The sequence below is a fragment of the Pholcus phalangioides genome, unplaced genomic scaffold, assembly GCF_987345545.1.
Source record: "Pholcus phalangioides strain wild (caught in Gottingen) unplaced genomic scaffold, Ppha-v1.0 ptg000015l_1, whole genome shotgun sequence".
Lineage (NCBI taxonomy): Eukaryota > Metazoa > Arthropoda > Arachnida > Araneae > Pholcidae > Pholcus > Pholcus phalangioides.
Window position 1 is genome coordinate 111,368,059 of NW_028301608.1, and position 23,633 is coordinate 111,391,691.

The following is a 23,633-nucleotide window of genomic DNA, read 5'->3' on the forward strand; positions in this document are numbered from 1 at the left end:
CAAGTAAAACAACAAATAGCGCCATCTGGATGAGCCTAGAACAACGACAGCCCAGCACCATTACGTTGGCCTTGGCGACTTATCGTCGGGAAAAAGTCACCAACTTGGCGTGTCCCTTATCCTTATACGAAAGCTGTTTCCCGAATTCACACTTTATAACTCCTGCTACATTACACGGGGTGAGAAAATAATGCTTGCCCCGTTTGAGAAAGTATCTAGTTGCGCCTCTAAATAGATGACACTGTCGGGGCCGAAATAGCTTTTCATTGGGTGAGCAAATGCGTAGAAGAAACGATTTTATTTTACGTAATACAAGCGAGACATGCGTAGGCGTCGAATGAACATATACATACAAGGGAAAAGAAGACAAGCGAAAAGTCACGTAAAGGATCAGTTTCGCCATCTGGAGGTGACCAGAGGGATTACAAGCGTACGCTCGTACTATTCCCAACATCCTCCCCACCCTGGTCAACCTCCAGAGGAATTACCAATTGAATTGGCCGTCGAATTTCTGTTCCACTGGCTGTACGTAGAATACACGAACGAATGTTGCCATCACAACCTTTGACGAGAGATAATACGCGTGCCTTCGTCCACATGTGCCGAGGTCTTGCATCTTCCTGTAGGAGGACGACATCTCCAACTCGTAGCTGAAAACCTTGGTCTTTATTTTTCACTTGGTGGAATGTCTTCAACTCTAGTAGGTATTCTTTCCTCCATCGGCTCCAAAAGTCATTCAGTGAATCTTGCTGCAGTGACCACGATTTCTTGAGGTCGGTAGCTGCAGGAACCTTTTCGTGAGAAGGAAGGGTTGTCAGTCGTTGTCCAACCAGGAAGTGGGCAGGCGTGAGAGGTTCTTTGAAGCTATCATCTAACTCAATGGTCGGCTGTTGACCGTGGCTTCAATTCCAGCCAACGTAGTCGTCAGTTGTTCGTCATCGAAAGATGCGCGACCTAATGTTTTCCGTAAACAACGTTTTTGACGACACCAATCATGCGTTCCCACCATCCTCCCCACCAAGCCGCTCGAGGGGCTATGAATTTCCAAGTGATTCCGTGGGAGGCGTAGTATTGGTGAGCAGAAGGTGAAGTCATGGCACCCCAAAGGACGGAAAGCTCACGATTTGCGGCGTGAAAAGTCTGCGGATTATCCGAGTTGTTGCGCATTATTCAGTGTTGGGTACACCTCGACGAGCAACAAAACGTGAAAATGCCAGCAAAAACTTATCTGTAGAGCAATCCGTGACAAGCTCGAGATGAATCGCTCGAGTGACAGCACATGTAAACAACAAGATATACACTTTCACTGAGATAGAGCTTCTACGAACATACAGTGGACCAGCGAAGTCTATCCTCACGACACTGAATGGTTTCGACTGTGTAACTCTATCCGAAGGAAGTGGTGCTTCAATTTGAGCCGGTGGCGTGTTTCTAAAAATTTTACAGGGAAGACACTGGCGTAGGACACTTTTAATAATCTGTCGACCTCGAAGAATCCAGTAATCATTTCGCAGTTCAGATAGTACCACTCTCGTGCTCAGATGATGGAGACGAATATGTACGTGAAAAATGAGCAATTTGAGAAATGGTATCAGATTGTCACTAAGAAATGGATGGAATTGTGCAATTTTCTAGTCTTTCGGAAGTTGTTTACTATGTCGGAGAGCATCATAGTCAGACGGAAAACAATCAATTTGAACTTGACGAATCCAATAACATTTCGCGTTTTCGAGTTCTTTTGCTGTTAATTCGCCATGAAGTTTGCAAGACGTGTGACAGTTGTATATGAATCGTTGAATCCACGAGGTAACCCGAATAAGTTTCACATAAGAACTGAAACGAGAAATGTCAATCACTGGGAGAGACGTAGATACCAGCATTGAACTTTTCACAATCTGACGAATTTCTGTCGAAGGTAGTAGATTTGGACCAGTCTCAAGAGCATCATTCAGAGATGGGTGTCCGTTGACATGAGACGATGCATCGAATACGATAAGACGCTTTTCCGACTCAAGAATGATCTTCTTCACTGCGTGGTGAGGGAGATAATAAATTCTAGGACTTGACGATTCTGGCTCGATTTCGACGTGGTCGTTCTGGATGTAACGTTCCATTTGCTGAATGTACATTTCCCGAAAAGGGCGATCCTTATCCAGACGTCTACGAAGAATGTCAAAGCGGCGTGAGGCAATAGGTCGATTGTCCGACGTGAGGCATACGTTTTCTTTCCACGGTAGTGAAACGACACAACGATGGTTCTCCAGGCTCTAAGATTCGGGGAAATCTTGCAATATTTTTGCTTCACCAGTCGAGTGTGATTTTTCGTTTACATCAGTGATTCCCATGGCCTCGAGTTCCCAGAAGCGTTTGAACAAGTCATTTATTTCTTCAGCACAAGTAGTAGCCGTGCTATGAACAGTAGTGTTGTTCGAAGCAGGAGTGTGTTGGACAAGAACGTTGGAACGGGTACCGCTCAAGATATGTCCGAGATGAGACGGAACAAGAACGAAAGTGTCTGACAACTTGGCCGGCGAATCAGTTTTCACTATTTTCCAGTAATAATCGCTACCGATGAGAATTTGAATCGGGATGTCGTCAGACGAGTGAGGGTCCGCAAGCTGAATTCTGCGTGGAGTAGCAAATGCACCAATGTCTACCGGAGCCGTAGGATGTGAGGCGTAGGAATTATTGCTTTCGAAAGCAACTATCGGAATCGATTTGTTATCCCAAATGCTAGATAAGAAAAATTGCACTTGACGTCGATACATCGATTGTTTTGGCGCACCTTCGAACGCACTGATAGACAAGTTGTCCGTTGGGACCTAACACCCAAATACGTGCCGTTTGCAAATACGTAAAACGGGGTGATACATGAATTTTACCAACAGCAGTAGAGGCATGAAGTGACGGACAAATGGATACGTGATGTTTCCTTTTAAAGTTAGAACAGAAAGCTTTAGCACGGCGTGGACAAGTTTTAGCATTATGCGTACGGTTAGTACACAAAAAACAACGACGAGTTTCTTTTAGTTTCTGCACTCGTAATTGAACATCAGTTATCACCGAGCAATTTTGGGGCCAATGATCATACGATTCACAAAATGGGCAGGACGGTGATGGATTTTTCTGGTTACGTCGAATGCGAACATGAAATGCTTCCGTAGTCGGGCGTAAATTCGAAGGTGGCAAAGGAAACTCACCTTGCACTTTGCTTGAAAATCGAAGTCCGTCGATTTCTTCACCGAGGACTTCACCGACCATCAGCTTGGATACGTCCATGTCCGAGATATCTTGCCGTGTAGAGTGGATAATCCACCGTTGACGAATGTCCGTAGGAAATGTGTGAAGAATCTTCGGTGTCAAAATCCGACTGTAGTTATCGACATCTTTGCCGAGTGATCGGATTGTGACGCCGATTCCCTCGATGAGCTTCTTGGGTTCGTTTTGTAGATACCCCCGTAGAAAAACGTGTTTGTCAATGGTTGACAGTTGAGGATTCTCGTCGATCGAAGAGGTGAATTGTTGCCAGAATGTCGGCCAGTCTTCAACACAACCGCGGAAGGGCTCTAGGCGTATTGTAGGCAGCTTGAGAGCACATGGTGATGAAGTCGATGTAGGCTGAGTTGAAGCGGGAATCGAAGTAGCGACCAGAGGAGGCACCGTCGTTGGATACTTGTTGCGTTTTCGTAGCATGAGGGAAGCATCGAACAAGGCACGTTTCGCTTTCTCAGTGTATTCCTCGCATTTTTCGATATCGATAGCGTAGTCCTCGTCCGATAGTAGAGCGTGAATACCGTCGTCAAGGCGAAGTAATTCGTCCAATTCCTCCGTCAAACGGGAAACCATGAAGTCGATTTCCGAGTCGGTATCCTTCCCGGCACTGTCCAACGTTGAAACGAATCTAGTCACCTTGGCGCGCACCGTTGTCCGTTTCCGATGGAGCGTCGTTAATTTCTCTTGATCCATATTAAAACGAGTTTCGTTGGTCAAAATGTTCATCCAACGGGTTTCGTTCATCAAAATATTCGTTCCCGGGTTTCGGCACCAAAATATGTCGGGGGCCGAAATAGCTTTGGGAGAGCAAATGCGTAGAAGAAACGATTTTGTTTTACGTAATACAAGCGAGACATGCGTACGCGTCCAATGAACATATACATACAAGGGAAAAGAAGACAAGCGAAAAGTCACGTAACGGATCAGTTTCGCCACCTGGAGGTGACCAGAGGGATTACAAACGTAAGCTCGTACTGTTCCCAACAGACACCACCGTGAAAAAAGTGGTGCCATAAAAAGTGGTGAACACAAAACACGCTTAATGTTGGGCACACAAACACATTTAAGTTTCACCAACACAAATCTGACATAGCTCCAATATTCAGGCGTGAAAATATGTGGCAGTTAAATGCCGACAGATCAGAGTGGTGGACCATCACACAGGGACAGAAAATAAAATCATTCTCCCAGGAAATCGCTTCGCAAGGATTTCGTATGAAATCCTTGCTCCTATGAATAGAGAATCGGAAGATATGTGTCTGAGAGAGTGTGTACTTAGAGAGAGAAAGAGAGAATCTCATTTGCTTTAAATTTAAAATCAGAAGATATTATTGAAAGAGCTAAGATCTTTTTAAAGAAATGGAAAATCAATAGGAATGGAAATTTATAGATTTTGATTTATTAGTAAATATATAAACGTGTGCCTCTTACTTTTAATTACAAATAATCAAAATTAAAATAATTGGATGCAAAATAGAACAAAAATGCAAAAGTAGAACGATACGTGAATGCAAAAGACAAAACGGTACGTGAATGCAAAAGACAAAACGGTACGTGAATGCAAAAGACAAAACGGTACGTGAATGCAAAAGACAAAACGGTACGTGAATGCAAAAGACAAAACGATACATAGATGCATTAACAGAACAAAAATACTAAATTAAGTGCACACACATAACATGCTTCGAAAAATCGGAAAATTATCACATTTTTCTTAAAGTCAGTTTTGTGTTTCAAATGCTGGCAGTTTTGTCAATCGACTCGGACTGTTCACTTCGCCCAAATTACAGTCAGGATCACAATCGACAGTTTTTCCATCGTTGCAAGAATCCACTCTTGGTGTACATGTTATTTGTTACGAAGAAAAGTGCAAAACCAATGATATAAGAAGGGAAATCTGAATGAAAAGATTTCAAAAAAAAAAAAAAAAAATGATGATACGGCGAGTTTGCCAAACATGGATCCTACATGCGATGACAGAGTGTGCAAAAAATGGTATTATGATTAAATAAGCTTTTCCTGAGGAACTGCAAAACTATAGTATTTTAATTCTAAAAAAATGGGTTAATTCTAACCCTAAGTCCTTTAATCGATCACGCCATGATGAACGAGATGTAGACCATTTATTAAGAAAATGGGTCTGGCGCTCTATTTAACTGTTTCACGGTCACGGTCATACCGACTACGGGCTTTTGTTAGAAACTACTTTTCAAAAACAATTTGCGTTTGGGATACTTTTTGAATTGGAAAATGCCCTCTGGTGGAGAATGTCTGAATTGATATGTTTTGCTCTGAATTACTCTTCCATCGCTTCATTCAGATATTCACAAAGTTTTACATCTTTCCGATAAATAATCTGATAATTACAGCTGTATATTTTGATAATTACGGCCGTAGACAGCTCAAAGGACAGGGGAAAGCCACCATGCACTTTGAATTAGGTATGCTTTATGAACAAGTGGGACATCTTTATTTGGTGTGGATGAGACTAATAATTCTCAACTGTACATTCGCCTCTCTCATACACACAATCTTCCGCAGAATTTCTAACTCTGTGTATATGTGTGGCTCCCAGGGGCATACGCAGGATTGTCATTTGTAGGGGGGGGGGGAAAGCTTGGGATGGGGGCCCAAAAATGTTCTTCTCGAGAAATTTTGAGTTACAAACCTTCAGAAAGCGTTTTTATCAACAGAAATTGATGAAAATAGTTCCCCCTCTGCACACGCCTCTGGTGGTCCCCAATGCATTTATATTGACATTGTTTCGTGTTCTGCTGGTGCTGCCATCTGACTTCCATATTTTGAAGTTAATATGTGTGGATGAAACTAACTACCGTTACTACTTGATCGTACACGCACCTCGTACGCACCGCTGCGCTCCAGAATTTCTAATGAATAGGTCCATGCTGGAATGTGTGCTCTTGCGTACATGAGTGCATGTGTGCGGCACATGACGCATTATGTTGTCACAGTTGTGCTTGTGGTTTTGTGATGCAGCCATCTGCCTTCCATATTTTGAAGTAGTGAAGATGGTAAATGCTTGAGTTTCATGTTATGCATATATCATGGGGGGGGGGGAGAGAAATGGGATACAGGCTCGCATTCGCACCTCAAAAATGGAAGGCCACAAGAAACCAATTTCATACGACCACCCTTGTCCCACCAACCGGGTTCGAACCTGGATTTTCACTATGAGAGCTCAGCACGATGCGCCAATTCGACCGCAGCGGCTTGTGGATGAGACTGAAGAGATTGTAGCCAGCTAGTCGTTTCAAAGGCTCTGGTTCGATAATGACGTCAACGAGGGAAAAGAACGAACTCTCGATGTTTAATCAAGCTTAACGTTAGGTCGTTTGAACTGAGGGCGTTTCTTCGACTTAAGAATCATTGATGATAGCCGAATACAAACTACGTTGCTCCGTATACGGACACACGTCGGACGTGCGAGCCGTGACGTGCTTGAACGGTGGAGGTTTCGTCTCGGGTTCGAGGGACAAGACGCTACGTGTCTGGCAACCCGAAATGCCGAGCTGCAGAACTTTCCAGGAAGTCCGATGCCTGAAGGGAATTCCCCACTACGTCTCCTGCCTGTGCACGTTGTCGCCGAGCGAAGAACATCCGTCGGGCGTCATCCTGGCCGGGAGCAACGACAACGCCATATACGGCTTCACGCTGAAATCCGACGAACCCTTCGCGAAATTCACCGGCCACACGGACACGGTGTGTTCCCTGGCGCCCGTGAACAGCGTCACTTTCATCAGCGGCTCGTGGGATAAAACGGCGCGGATATGGCACGAGCGGCAGTGCGTCGTGGTGTTGGACGGCCACCGGGAAGCCGTCTGGGCGGTAGACATAATCAAATCGAAAGAATTAATTCTGACGGGATCCGCCGACACGACGATCCGCATGTGGCGCGAGGACAAGACCGTGAAAGCATTCGAGGGCCACGAACAGAGCGTGCGCGGGCTGGCCGTCATGTCCGACACAGAATTCCTGTCGTGTTCGAACGATCAAACCGTGAGGCTGTGGCACGTGGACGAAGGTTGCCTCGCCGTCTACGTCGGTCACGAACATTTCGTCTACAGCATATCCGTGTTGGACATTGACGTCGGCTGTTTCGTCACCAGCAGCGAGGACAGCACCGTCAAGATATGGAAAGACGGCACCTGCGTACAGACGATTAGGCTGCCGTCGCTGTCCCTCTGGACAGTGGCCTGCTTGGTAAACGGTGACATCGTCGTCGGGGGGAGCGACAAGTCGGTCCGGGTCTTCACGAGACACAAAGATCTCATGGCGTCCGAATCCGAAATCCAGATGTTCAACGGCGAATGTGGTCAAGACTCTGCCGCTGCCGACTCAGACAAAACACTCGGGGATCTGAACATAGATGACTTGAGAGGCAGGGAGATCCTGCAGAATCCCGGTTCCTACGACGGCCAGACGGTGGTATGCAAGGAGGGCAACGGCGCCTGCGTCTACGGTTGGTGCGGAGAAACCAGGGAGTGGATCAAGATCGGCGACGTGGTCGGTACCGGTGGCAACGATAGCAGGGGAGCGACGTTCGAGGGCCGGCAGTACGATCACGTGTTTGACATCGACGTTGGCCAGGATAACTTGCTGAAACTTCCTTACAATGTCGGCGAAGACCCCTGGGTAGCCGCGCAGAACTTCATCCACCGGAACGGCCTGAGCCAGGAGTTCCTCACGGCGATCTCGAACTTCATCACCGCCAACACCGTCCAGTCGACTGTTCCGAATGCTCGCGTAAACGGCGGCGACAGCGACGACACCTCCTCCAAGACCGAATACTTCCCGCTGAAAAAGTACGTCTTCTTCGACAGCTCCAACCCAGACGGATTGCGGAGGAAGCTCCACGAGTTCAGCGATTGCGTCCCCCCCAGCCAGAAGTTATCGCAAGAAGAAGTCCGGGGACTCCTGCTGCTGGTGAGCTACCCGGACGCCGTCACTGAAAGGCAGATGTCTTCGCTGGAGAAAATCATGAACTGGCCGGAGGAGTTCGTGTTCCCGGCGCTCGACCTGTTCAGGCTCGCCGTCCGGAGTCCCGTGATGGGAAAGAAGGTGAGTGATGTCAACCCCATGATCGTGGTCACTTACCTGATGAGGTACCTGGTGTCCATCGACAACCCCCTGAACTCCATGCTCGCCGCGAGGACGTTCTGCAATCTCTTCAGCCACCCGGTCGGCGAGCGCTTGCTCGGGGATAACGCCGGCAAGATCTGTTCGGTGGCCGTGAACTGCGTCCCTTCGGAGGACAGGAAGGTCGAGGTGGCCGTCACGACCCTGTTCATGAACTACTCGGTGGCCGTCGGCGGGGCGAAGATCCCTTTCGAGCCCGCTATCGTGGACGGGGTTATAGCACTGACTGAGAACGTGAGGGATCCGGAAGCCGTCTACCGGCTGCTCGTATGCATCGGCACCCTCATGGTACACGATGGAGCAGCAGCGAGGCGGGGTTTCAAGAAACAAGTGAGGCGTTTCGTGATGGACGCGGCGTCCGGGATCGGGGAGGAAAAAGTAGCGTCTTGTGCCAAGGCGCTAATGGAAAAATTCTACCCCTAAGCACATGAAAAACACGTGTTTCCTATGCCTAATGTTTATCTCTAGTGTTTGGTGTCTTTTCTGAATGTTAGATCGCCAACACCGCCCCGGCGTAAACTGTACAAGTATTTCTCTAGCTCTCATATATAAAACAAGAAATATTTATAGTAGGAGTGTTTTTTGTAGAATTAATCATTTCTGAGACTTTTTATACATATTTTATTTATATATGTTACTGCCAAAGTGCGAATTTTGCCACTCCGCGAAGTGTGGCCAGCCCAGTTGAACCGGCCAATGTCTAAAATTCGGACTTTCGACGAGGTTTAGCCGGCCCCTACATATCAAACCCTATACATCCCTATATCGATCCCTAGGTCAAGGTCATCACCGTGTTGGCGTATTTTTTGTGTGATAATTATGGCCATACGAATGGCTACGAATGGAACGGGGGCAGGCATCTTCAGCTGCGAATGAAGCCGAAGTGCATATCTTCAGCTGCGAATGAAGCCGAAGTGCATATCTTCAGCTGCGAATGAAGCCGAAGTGCATATCTTCAGCTGCGAATGAAGCCGAAGTGCATATCTTCAGCTGCGAATGAAGCCGAAGTGCATATCTTCAGCTGCGAATGAAGCCGAAGTGCATATCTTCAGCTCAGAGGTGGATTTAACGGAGGGGTGCCCAGGACCTAGACTTCTGAAGGACACTGCATTTTACGAACACTTTTATCCCCTTGATTTAAGGGTCCCAATGTTTTCTTTTGCGCCCGGGGCCTAAATCGACCTAAATCAGCGTCATTCGAAGCTGAAGCAGAGACGGAAATTCACCATCTTCGGCTGCGAATGAAGCGGAGGTAGGCGGATCGAGGGTGAGTTATGTTGGAGAAGCGACCAATTGTGTAGATGCATCGGATCATCCCGTATTTTACGGGACGGGGAATTCTCCCCATATTATTCGACTCTTGGGAGGGGGATATAGCCCCCCCCCCCCATCGCAACCTTTGGATGCGCGTTCGAAGACACAGCGGGCTGAATTGAAACTTCCCACGAAGCCCGCGGGTCACCAACTCATGTAATTTAGTGCCATTTTTCCAGAAGGGTAAAGCCGCCCCCCCTCCCCCAGGAAAAAATAATTGATGACTTGTATTTATTCTGAAATTATTTCTTTTCTTAATTATCAACTTTGATTAATTCTGGAAATAATTTCTTTGACGAATTCTGAAAAATAGTTCCTGATTAATTATTAATTAACTCTGTGATTGATTTCAATCTGAAATTACTTAAAATGATTCTGTGATCATATATATATATTTCAGAGAGATTCTGAAATCATTTTCTTTCTAACAATTACTTTTTATTGATTGCGAAATAATTAGAAATTACGAAATTATTTCTCTCATTCATGCATAATTTTTTTCTTCACTGATTCCTAAATTATTTGTTTCAAAAATTCTAAAATCATTTCTTCAAAAGTAATTCTAAATTTGTATCAATTCTAGAATTATATATAATCAATTCTGCCTCTGGGAACGTGCCGCAGGGACGCTTGAGAGTATCTGGTACTGTGCCGCGAGTCAATCAAGTGCCACGGGTCAATCAAGTACCACGGGTCACTTTAAAGATCTGGAAATGCACCTAGGTTCACTTAAGTGGTGTGGAACAGCACCACTGTTTATTTAGGTGATCCGTAATTATATCGCGGATCACTTAAGTGATCTGTAAATGTACCCCGGCATGTTTAAGTGATCTGAAACAGAACCACCGGTCATTTAAGTGATCTGTAAATTTGTCACTGGTCATCAAAAAGGTCTGAAAATTACGCTTAGTGATCTGAAACTGCACCACCGGCCATATAAATGATGTGTGAATGTGCCGCGGATCACTCAAGTTTTCTGGTAATTTTCTGCGGGTCAGTCAAGTGACCTGGACCTGTTACACTCATTTGATTTTTACGAAATTAAGTTTGAGGTCACGGATCACATCAGATAACTGCGAGGGACTTGGCTGCCATTTGGCCGCCGAGATATGGATTGAGCATGTAGGCCTATGCCGTATCCATACATTGCGGGACAAACATAACTTTCCATGAAGCCCGTGGGCCACCAAGTCATACAGTGCTATTCCCCGCTATTGAACTTTGAAATTATTTCTTTCATTTAATCTGCTTGTTAAGTTTTTCCGGATAATTCTGGAACTGTTTCTTGAGAAAACTAAATTTTCACGCGTGAAACTATTTCTTTCAGTAATTCTGCAATTATTTTTCTATTAATTATAAATTTTCATCAATTATGAAATTAATTTTTTTGAAATAATTCTAAAATTACTGTATTTCTTTCATTAAGGTGTTTTCCAGCTTCTTTCTGTGATTTTTATTTAGTTATGTATACCAGCGGTTTTCATTGCCTGGCCCACGGCCCACATTGGCCCTTGGAGCTATTTGTCGTGGCCCGCCGATTTATTTTCAGAAAATCGTTCAAAATATTGAAAAGCGATTATTTCCAGAATTAACGAAGGGAATAATTATGGACTTGATGAAAGAAATAACTTTAGAATAAATGTGAGGAATAATTCCAGAATAAATGTGAGGAATAATTCCAGAATAAATGTGAGGAATAATTCTAGAATAAATGAAAGAAATAACTAGAATAAATGAAAGAAATAACTAGAATAAATGAAAGAAATTACTAGAATAAATGAAAGAAATAACTAGAATAAATGAAAAAAATAACTAGAATAAATGAAAGAAATAACTAGAATAAATGAAAGAAATAACTAGAATAAATGAAAGAAATAACTAGAATAAATGAGTGGAATAATTCCAGAATAAATGTGAGGAATAATTCTAGAATAAATGTGAGGAATAATTCTAGAATAAATGTGAGGAATAATTCTAGAATAAATGAAAGAAATAACTAGAATAAAAATGAAAGAAATAACTAGAATAAATGAAAGAAATAACTAGAATAAATGAGAGGAATAATTCTGGAATAAATGAGAGGAATAATTCTGGAATAAATGAGAGGAATAATTCTGGAATAAATGAGAGGAATAATTCCAAAATAAATGAAAGGAATATAATCCTAGAATAAATAAAAGAAATAACTAGAATAAATGAGAGGAATAATTCTAGAATAAATGGAAGAAAATTGCGGAACAAATTGATGAAAGAAATAATTTTTGAAATGAATAATTTCAGAATTGAAAATAATTTCTAAATCAATAAGAGAAATAATTTCGTAATTTCTAATCGAAATTGCTTCACAATCTATACTTGTGAAATTATTGTGTTCGTCAAATAGTTGCATAATTATTGATATAATTCAAAATATATTGAGAAGGAAAATAATTTCAGAATCATTTAAAGTGATTTCAGATTAAATTTATTCTCAGAATTAATTAATTTAATCAGCAATTAATCAAAATCCTTTTTTTTTAATTAGTGAAAAAAACATTTCAGAGCTAATTCAAATTGATAATTAATTAAAGAAATTATTTCAGAATAACTTAAACCCCTTCTACTAAGATGTCACTAAATTACATACGTTGGTGGCCCGTGGGCTTCGTGGGAAGTTTCAATTTGACCCGCTGTGTCTGAAAGTTTGATGGCCCCTGATGTATATATACCTTTCGTATGCGGGTTTTGCCTCTCGAAATACATAAAAACAAAGATTAAAGAAAATGATTCGGCCCCGGGTCCCCCGAAATCATCACGATGGCCCTTCTAATGTATCAAATGAACTGCGTTACAATTGGATGCAGAAAATATCTCATAGTTCTGCAGTGCAGATTTCAGTTGTCAGCGCTCTTTTTTTTCGTAAATTAATCGTTTTCTATGTGAATATCAGCTATTTTCCCACAAAATGGTCAGCAGGTTGCAGCAAAAAGATGTGAGGGCCACATTTGGGCCATCAGGCACTGGGTTGAAGATCCCTGCCGTAACCGATACGATACCCCCCCCCCCCCCCCCCAGACAAGACACCATCCGGCGGAAACGCCAACTTGTCAATGGTCTGTGTCATGGCGAACTGACAGGGGGGTGGAAAATTTTCAGTGGCAAGAATGAGATTAAGATGAGGGAGTCTACTACTACTACTACTACTACTGCTAAACCTAACATGCACCTTGTCCATATTCCTCTGCGGAATTTCTATCGAATTGGTACATATTGAAATGTGCGTGTACGTATGAAGTGAAGTTTGTTTATGTGTAATGCTTGTTATATATATGTGTAGTATCTGCCATTAATTTTTGTGACTATGAGTGAAGTGCAATGATTGAATAATTGTATCGTTATAGGCTTGTTGTGCCAGACTCGACTTTTTAACGGGAAGATCGGCTCGCATTCGCACCTCCATGTTGGAAACCACGTGTCAAGAGCTGCACCTGCACTGGGTGAGAGCACACGTCGGGGCCCCCTGTGAAAGAGCATGCCGATAAGTTATTGAAGCTGGCAGCGAGACTGCCGCTTAGTGAAATAGACATCAGGTTCCCGATGTTAGTGGTCCTAAAACTCACGAAGTGGGCCATGAAAGCATGGCAAAGGACCACATATGCCTTCTTGTCCCGTGTGAACGCGAACAGGGTTGATTTAGGGTTTTTTTTTATCACTATGCGGTACAGGTGGTGATGGGATATAGTCGCTTCCCGGCGAAATAGGCGGAATGGGGCCCACATTGCGGATGGAAGGTGCCGGTGCTCGAATGAGTTGGAGAATTCGTCTCACTACTCGTTCCAATGCGCGTACACTTGACATCTAACAGTGGTAAGGAATTCGTGATAAATCCTGAGTCGTCTGGGACTAGTTGCGTCCTAGCTTCCTCAAAATCAACAGCACCCTGCCATCCTTCGGGGAGACGGGGGCGGAAGTGGGTGCTGTACACGGTTGAATGATAGTACATGGTGGTCCTAAAATGACAAGTGAAAATGCTGTCAGGGACCAAAATGCAGTATGCGGTGGCCTGCCCACACACAGCGCATCCGCTCTTCAGGGCCTTTGCTGAACATTGGACCACGGGCTGGATAAAATGGATTCTAAAAAGACCGGAACTAACCAAACGGATGGTTAATCTCATCACCTTCCTCAGAGACAACCCAGAGAAGGCAAAGCTAATGGGGAGCCTGAATGATGACGAAAAAATGGTAGGTTCGAACATCCCAGTGAACCCCCCCGGAGATGAGCTAGACTGACATCAAGACGCGCTCTACACAGAGATCCAGTCCGACGCTGAAGGATAAGACCTAGAACTTATGCCGAGCCACTAACGGCACGAGTTAGATCTAAATGAAATGTGAATTATATTTTTGAATCTCGAATGAATGTATATTGCCGCAAGGTTCTCTAGGTACCCTATGAAAGATCCTCCAAATCTCCCTTGCACAGCCTGCCTGTTCTTGTATTTGTCTAACCTCGCACATGCTTTTTGAAATTGTACGTGAATGAACATGACACCGAGTCCTTCGGGTCCCACGCGCCAGAGCCCCTGTCATATTTTATTCTTTGTTCAGTTTCGCACTTCTGTATAGGCATAGGTCATATGTCTCTATTTATACGTTATGTGTTGCATTTCTACGCTTTTGTACTATATTTGTGTATATACCTGTTGATTTGAATATCTCATTTGAATGTATATTGTCGATTGCATGTACATTATGAATGTTTGTGAATGCATATTGTTAATATGAATGAAGATACTTGATTACAGGTCATTTAGATCCCATGATAGGGACCCCAATTATTATTTTTCCCTACTTTGTGTCTCAGAACTTTCTCCAGCATGACCACGCCCTCCGGGCAATTTGCTAAAAATCGCGTAAGCGACTTGATGTCCTGGTCGTGATCAGTCTGTTCTGTACATGGTGATGGTCTTTCGAGATCTGATCCATCATAACTGGGCATAGGAACGCTGTTACAACCAGTGAGTCCGCTGCCCGTAGGTGTGAGTTTTATTACGCAGGTCATGCCTGTCCTGTTCATATAGTGTAAGTTCACTCCTGTCACGAACCCTTTGAAGTCTCTTCAGGGAGAGGTGGAGAAGGTTACCACGCGCGGCAAGGGCAACGACGGAAACGTGGCTAAGACCACTGTTCCGTTACGTAGCCGAGTAAGCGAGGCCCCAACCTCCCCCCCTCTACACTGGGCGTACAGCTGAATACCTTCTTACGAGTGTCAAGCAGCCGATGATGATCATATCACGTCCCCTGTGTATTGTCGGATCACATTAAAACCCACACACACACACACACACTGGATCAAGTGTATATATACAGCGAGAAAGAAAGAGAGCATTTCTTTTTATTTAACATATCGGTACAATGATGTAAAATGACCACAACAAAATCCTGATGTGTGTCGAATTTTATCGTCGAAGAAGAAACAGCACAAGAAGAAGAAGAACGAGATGAAGGCTCTTTGGAATGCCTTCGATCTGTGGTTGCGTACGTACCGCTGCCGTCTATTTGCTTTTGCCTCCTTTCTTATCGCCGCCTTTCTTATCGCCACCCTTCTTTCCGTCCTTTCCGCCCTTCTTGCCTTTTTTCTTCTTCCTATTTTCTGGATCTTGTGAAGGATCTCTGCCTTGCTTAGTCTAAGGAAAAGAAAAAAAATATTATCATAATTAAAAAATGAGCGAGCTTGTTTATATATATGCTCTTTGGTCGGGATTCCCCGTTTCCTGTATTCCCGTTTCCTAGTTGATTTTATAGTTTTTTCAAAAATTTTCCTGTGTAGTTGTAGTTCATGGGCCAAACAAATTCTCCAGCAAGACCCGCTATCGACATCTCAGGAGAGATGGACACACGTAAGGGTCAATCTCAAAAACCATCCGTAGAGACGAAGCAACACTTTGTTCGTAACTCAACACGGGCCCTTTCAGGCTACCTGCATCGATTCTGAATTTTTCCCACTATAACGTGTGCATGTGGACAAAAGGGAGACCTCAGACACACAGTGAGTGACCACCTCGTCCTACCACGTCAAAGTACGAGCTGAAAATCGCTCCCAAAGTTGGAAGAAAATACTCCTCAATAATCCCATCAGCTGCAACAAAATACACAATATGATGACTTTTTAAGAACAACACGACGACTTCCTCATCAGAAGGCAGAGGGACTCGCTTGAGGATTCCGAAGACCAGCCCTGCGACGCCGAACCACGTCAAGCGAGATATTATACACGACTGTAGCGAAGAAAGGAAGTTAAAAATATGGTAGGGGCACCCGCGGGGAACAGTGATCCATGTTGTGACTTTTCGCGCGACTGTGTATGTTGATGCACTGTGATATAACGCGCTGCTCTGGAGAAATAATTCTACTAAAAAAATTAAATGAAATTTGAAGTATTTTTACACACCACGACGAAATTTGGTGTAACACTGAATATTGATGCTTGAATTTAGCAATTAGACTGCCTTTTATCAATGGTTTGTAACCAATGCATGTAAATAAAATTATTATTATATAATAATAATAATAACTATTATTATTATTAATTTAGCAATTAGATGCTTATAGGAAAACACTGGTTATGACTCAAACTTGATTCGTAGGTGCTTCTGAGGTGGGTCGTACCAATTCACTTACTGCCAGAAATTCTCAAGCTATGGTTCACGACCCAAACTTTATTCACACAGGTTTCCAAGATAAGTCGTATGCATCCACTAACAGTAGTGGTTCTCAAACTTCTCTCATTCTGCGGTTTTCTTGCCTAATTCATGGTTTATCGGCGACTCCCCAGAAGTGTTTGGCAGATATTTTCTCTCATAAAAGAACGACTTTAAAGCATAAATAGGCACACAAATCAATATTTCTAGCTCGCCGCGACGCCCCCTGACTAAGGTTGGTGACACCCCTAGGAACCCCGACGCACACTTTGAAACACAGACATATAGCCATGGACTATTGAGCCCATGCTCTTGATTCTCAAGAGCTTCCTAGTTGAGTCGTACAAATCCATTCACATTTCTTTTATGAATGCACTTATTGCATCACTAATTTCATAAAAACAAACAGTCCAATGGTTCACGAAGCTAATCTTTCTGTTTATTTTTGGCCGTGGTTGTGAAAGGTTAAGGGTCCCTGCTATCATATACTTCCCATAGCTCATTTGCAGTGGTGCTCTCATGCTCACTCTTAGGTGGTCATAATGAAGTGCCCACTCAGCGTATACATATGGAGGAAAAGTGAAATGAATTTTTTTTTTATAAAGTAACGAAGTGAAAAAAAACACGGTAAATAAATATACTTACAGATTTAACGACAGCACCCTGAAACGATAGATAATTATTACGAACAGAATTGTTAATGATAATTATTACGAACAGAATTGTTAATGATAATTATTACGAACAGAATTGTTAATGATAATTATTACGAACAGAATTGTTAATGATAATTATTACGAACAGAATTGTTAATGATAATTATTACGAACAGAATGAAAACAAAATGAAATTATTCAGAAAGTATATTATGATACATCTCTTCATTGTACTGATAATCGTTTTTTTCCCACAACCATTTATGTACGAAAAATTATTTAATACTAAGGCAGGCACTACACTATAGAAGTTTTATAAAAGTTCTTTTATAAAACTTGAAAATGTAATCAATAAGTGAATGTAACCAATTGGATTATTGGTTGTTTTCAAGTTTTGTAAAATGATGTTTATAAAACTTTTATAGTGTAATAACGGCCTTAGAACAATTCATTTATCCTTTTCTTCTTCAAAGTTGCAATTCATTAAAATAACATTGTAAGCGTGGCTTTTTAACACCGAAGAACAACTAATTACAGCCAGGTAAATAATACTTACAACAAGTTTCTGTAAAAATGAGAAAAAAAAAAAAAAATTGAAAAAATGATAAAAGAAAAAAAATAAAGAAAAGATGAAAATTGAAAAATTTTATCTTTCCGAACGGAAGAGATTCATATTTCAAGATCATTAATATAATAGACATTTTTTCTCTTATAAATTTTAATAATCATTCAACTTTTTTGAAAGGTAAAATAAATTATACTAGTCCAAGGTTTAACATTATTCTATACAAATATATATTTGATATTTTATCATATTATATGAAAAGAAAAAAAATCGCTACTCACTTTGGCTGCCTAATATAGACGAAGGGGGGAAAAAAGAATATTAAATTATTATCATTATTTATAAAATATTTCAATGTCTTTGCTATTAAAAAAAATCAACCAGAAATTATATATATATTGTTAGCCACCCCTGAGTTAGAGGAAAAGAAAGTTGGGTTTCGGGGAAAAAGAAAGCGTGTTTCACTTTTTGTGATGAATTTCCTTTCCCTCACAGAAATTCATTGATATGTCACTATAGAGGTTTCACTTCAAAATATCATGCGTGATTAAGGGTTATTCATTACCATTAATAATAATTTTTATTTCATTGTTAACGCATAATAGGAAAATGGAAAAAATATTCTATAATTAAGGGCTATTTATCATTAATAATAATAATAATTGCTCTATTTTATTATTAATTCATAATAGGGGCCGGGGAGAAAATTTTGATTTCGAAAGAAAAAACAGAATGGATAACTCTTCTCCGTAATTAAGGTATATTCATTACCATTAGTGATTATTATTATTATTATTATAATGATTATTTAATACTAAATAGGAAAATGAAAAACTCTTTCACAATTAAAGATTATTTATCATTAATATAATAATTATTATTCCATTATTATTAATAGGAGACGTCCGGTAATATGCTTTCTTCAATGAAATGTTGAACTGGTGCTTGAAAAAGTTTTATATTGTACATATCTTTTCTCTCATTACGAGTTTAATATGTTAACTACAGAAATGAATACAGAGTTATTTGAATTTTCAAGAGTTTTATAACAGAAATAATCAGAGCAATGTGTCTTCGACTTACTTTTGGCTGTACAAATAGAGAAAAAAGATATTATGTAGATAATAATTTTTTGAATGTATAAAAATGAACAAAAATCGAAAAATTCAATGACTTGTGTGAATTAAGATTTATCATCTGAAACTTTAAATGATAAAATAGATGAGGACTTTCAATTTTTTTTCAGATCAATTTGTTTTACGTTTATAAGTATCACTTATATATTAAAAAAAACATTTTTAAAAGATTATAAAGTAAGATAAAAATCCCAATGGATATTTTTCATATTTTAAACAAAAATAACTGAAGATTTTGAATTGTGGAAAGTGTATTTGTGTGCAAAATAACTATGACTTCTAGACATTTCTAAGCTTTTTGAAAACAAATTGGATGCTTCTCCAATTTGTGCATTAGAATTTTTATTATGTATAAGCCAATTTTGTATAATGTTAAATTATCGACTATGATTATTGATTGTATGTTTCAAGCTATTTGCTTGAATATATTCACATTGAAATGATGGAGTTTTCGAAACAGAAAGTTTTCTGTTCATGTTATTAATTCAATCACGTTAATAATTACACGAAACCATAAAAGTAATATGTGAATTACGCAGAACTCTAAGGAGCTCTTGAGCATACTTACAGTATCTTTCTAAAATACGATAAAACACAACTTTTTAGTACGTATGTATGAAGTGTAATAATGTAACAATTCATTCAATAGGAAATTAACCGCATTGAGAGTATCAAAAATATTCGCACGCGTGCACGAAACAGTGCCGTCTTAACGCATGGGCCCACCCGCACACAGCCCGGGGCTTCAGAAAAATGAGAACTCAAAAAAAAATCACATGGGCCGGGGGGCCCATGATGCTCTTAAGACGGTCCTGGCACGGAGTTATGTTTATAACTGATATACTGGCCAAATACTCGCTAACCCTGTCGCAGGTGCAGAAAACTGAAAAAAAAAAATAATTGGGGTATGCACAGACATGGTCACAATCTTTGACGTGAATGCTTTCTTTGTGCCTAATACCTTTGCGTGGTAGGTACGGTACTTTCTTTCTTTCTCTCTTTCAGACCGAGTAAAACTCCGGTCTTCCGCCACGGGCAATTTACTATCGAATGAGTTGTGCCGGAAGTGTGAGGTTGTGTACCTAACACGTTCACACAAAATCCGCAAGTGTGCCACTCATCTCTTAGGTAATCTATAAATGTGCGGCGGGCCGCTTGTGTAATCTGGAACTGTGCCGTTAGTCACTTAAGTGATCTGTAAATGTCAGAACAGATCCTGTTTGTAATTAAGGAGCGGTTGCACGAACAGAGACGAATATTTTCCACCCTAAAATAGATGAATTTCATACAGAATAGTTACACGAGCGCTCAAATTAAAGCTAAGAAGACACTGGCAATTTCTTTAACTTACCGCAAAGAGCTATAAAGAAGAACAAAAGTCAATGATAATTCGTTAGTTGAAAAAAAATAATTAAAAATGAAGCAAAGAATTGAATATATAACGCAAAAAAATGATGTAAATAATAGTTCTATAAAGCGCTTTTTTTTCCAATTTGGAAATGTTACAATTAATTTATGCATGATCGCGATTGAAAAAAAAAGTAACGAATACTTTATTTTTTAATCGCACTACTGTCAATTTTATGTATACGAGTGTTCTCTATTAGGGTTGTTGATAAATGGAACAGCTTACCCCCGGAGGTAGTAAATTGTATCACAATTGACACGTTTAAAAAAGAAATATGATAAACATGTTGGGGTAAATCGAGAAGCTATCCATACTTAGAATAAGACAACCGTAAGTATTCTTATTCGCATTGTGTAATATTTCATCATGTATATATATTGTTTTTAATTGCATTTTTAATTGGGTTGCTGTATTTTTGAAACATATGACATCAATATTTATTATGGGCATCTTTTTCTCAACCACCTCGTTGGACATTTTGCCTGTTGTGGGATTGTATTTATTAATTAAGATCTGCAATTATATCTCAAAATGCGCAATAGCAACTGTTCAAGAGACAAATTAAAAGCGTTAGCAAATAAAACAAGCTTTGGATGTAATAAATTATTTTATTTTGTGCTTTATTGAGGTGCAGTCGACCCGCTTAATCGGATAAATTTCTCCCATATAGAGGCAATATTAAAATTCTCCGCTTAGTATGATAATTTCAATGACTTCTCCCCACTTAATCGAATACAGTATTACGCGTTTCACACGTCAACTGTTAATACACATCAACCACTATACATATAATGTTTTTATTGAATGAAACATAAGAATTGATGGAAAATATGTAACTAGGTTAAGATAAACAAATTTTTTTGAGGGTAGGTACTGGCCTGCAGGTATTCAAGCTCTCCCGTCTTCAATTCGTACATTTAATACATTTAATTATTTTAATTTTGTTGTCTGTCGAGCCACTAGAGGATGCCAACTTTCCTAATGAAAAGTGACAATCTTTGGTATTGTGATCATTGCAATTGAAATGCAATTTTCATTTCATTTTTGATGTCTGACTTATTCGAGAAGCTTTATTAGTATTGATCCTTCATCATTTTTCAATATACAAACTATACTATTGTTGTGAAATGACGATTGAATTGTTTCCCCGCATAATCGGATATCCCGTTTAATCGTATATTGTGTGCTGGAATCGTTGATATTCGGGTATGCGTTCAATTGCTGTTTAACACCGTTATTATAGTTTCTACTGTATGTTGAAAACTGATAGAGATCAATATGAATAAAGCTTCTGGAATGAATCAGACATCGAAATGAAAAGTACATTCAATAACAATCAACACGATACCCAAGATTTATACTGTTCATTGGAGAAAGTAAGCGCCCTCTATGGGTTTAACGAAGGAGGAGGAAAAGTGAATTTTTAGTATTGAAGACAACTTAGACTTGTTTTCACTCTCATGTCTAGACTTTTTCCAAGTCTTAACTTGGCAACATATTTGTCATTAATTCCATACGTTATGTATAATAAAAGTATTGTTGACGTGTATTAACAGTTGTCGTGTGAACCGTAATATTCGATTAAGCGGGGAAAGGTGTCGCTGAAATTATTTGATTAAGCGGGGAGATTTTTAACATTGTCTCTAACGGGAGAAATTTCAGCTCCAGAGGATTTTATCCGTTTAAGCGGGACCAACTGCGCTTGAGATGCTAATATAATATAATTTGATGCGATCACAGCGTTTAAGGCGTGATGTAATTTGTGTCCCAATGGCTCTACGTACTTACCGGTGCCATTAGCCAGTTTTGAATCGGGCAATAAAACTGATACTTTTTTTTACCAGATAACATTTGGGCACACACTGTACATAAATATTTTGTGGAATATATTATGAATTTTTTTGAAATGCGAATTCCATTTTGCATGATACTTTTATGCTTTAGGCCAGGATTACGCCAATCAAAGTTTGATAAGAGCTCTTTTTCAAACTTACAGAGATATTTTACGCCAATAAACGTATCGGTTGAATTCGAGCTAATGTAACCAATAGACTTACTGGTTGTTTTTTTTCAAGTTTTGCAAATTAACTTTTATAAAACTTTTATAGTGCAATCCCACCTTTATAAAAGTATATATCTGAAAGACGAACTAAAAGGTGTCTGATGGTAATATGGTCAGGTTTCTGTATTTTTTTTTTATTTGGAACGGAATTTGAAATTTGTTCTTCTATTTGTTTGGACACATGACCCAATTTTTTTGTTGATGTATAGTTTTGTGCCAGTTCACATCTCTCTCCAATTTCCAGTTCACATCGATACATTTGTATTTCTCCTCAGGTTAATTATTCCACAACTTCAGGCCGTTGATCATGATATACGCAGTTTTTAATGCTTTTTTTAACTGCATTCATTGTAATTTCACTCTGCATAAAATTCTGTCCGTCCCCGCGTAGGTTCCTTCAGAATATTTGTCAGGTGGGTTTTGTGGCCAGGTAAGCTATATTCATACTGCGCATGTGTGAATATCAAAAATTTTCTGTCAGTCATGCCTCCAAAAGCCCTCTCCCCAATTTCCATTCACTGAGAAGGAAAAAAAAAGATTCATCTGTGTCCGAAACGTGTCTCTTAATTAGGTAGCTTGAAAACTTTTAAATTTTTTATTATTTATTTTTAATTCTCAGTTAAAGGTTAAGAGATTTACTTTCCGGACGAAGTATATTTCTATTTTCATATTTAATTTTCAATTAAAAGTTTGCGTAGTTGAATAACATTTTTAAATCCGTAAGTTCTCGTGAAAATGCCTGCTGTCGAAGACTTCATTAGCCATATTACCTTCACCTGTTGGGAATGGGGCCAAGAGATAGACTCATTGAAAAAACTATTTTTTCCATATTTGCCGTTGAGATATAGCTCGGGTTATTTTTTTCTTCTTTTTTCGAACACTTTATGGTATTTTAATTAACATTATCTGTTTTTTTAGAATTCATTTTACAGGCCTCAGCATAAATTACAGACGTTTAACATGGCCATATTACCCTCACTTACCTTTTTCCCCCATTCCTCTTTGTTTTCTTGGCAGGGGTACGAGCTGCCTTTTTATTAGTTGTAGCAATTTGGCTAAATCAGATTGAATTGTAGCCAAATTGGAAGAAAGGTTAGACAAATTGATGCAATTTTTTGTTGCTAATATCGTTACTAAGCAAATAAGATCTCTTATTTTACTCGTTAAATGAAACTTTCTCAGCGATGACGATGGAAACTATGAAATATGATGCGTATAACGGGGGAACCTCTCCTAACGGACATTCTCGTCAACGGACAACTCCCGTTAATTTACACTTTTCTGATCTCCGGTTCCGTGGAATAGGACCTTTGTATTTCACTAGGATATTTTTAGGATTTCTATAGGATATATTGTATTTCACTCACAGTTAGCGGACAC

The 23,633-nt window shown here is 40.2% G+C and overlaps 1 long non-coding RNA gene and 1 pseudogene across 1 annotated transcript; one reads left to right on the forward strand and one right to left on the reverse strand.

The window, feature by feature from the left end:
• Positions 1–6,795: 6,795 nt before the first annotated feature.
• Positions 6,796–8,853, forward strand: LOC149077588 (phospholipase A-2-activating protein pseudogene; annotated as a pseudogene).
• Positions 8,854–15,102: 6,249 nt separating this feature from the next.
• On the reverse strand, positions 15,103–17,172 carry LOC149077589 (uncharacterized). Its single transcript, XR_016194164.1, has 2 exons — positions 17,072–17,172; positions 15,103–15,412 (listed from the first exon to the last, which is right to left on the reverse strand). It is a non-coding gene; the product is annotated as an uncharacterized LOC149077589 (long non-coding RNA).
• Between the last annotated feature and the right edge of the window lie 6,461 nt (positions 17,173–23,633).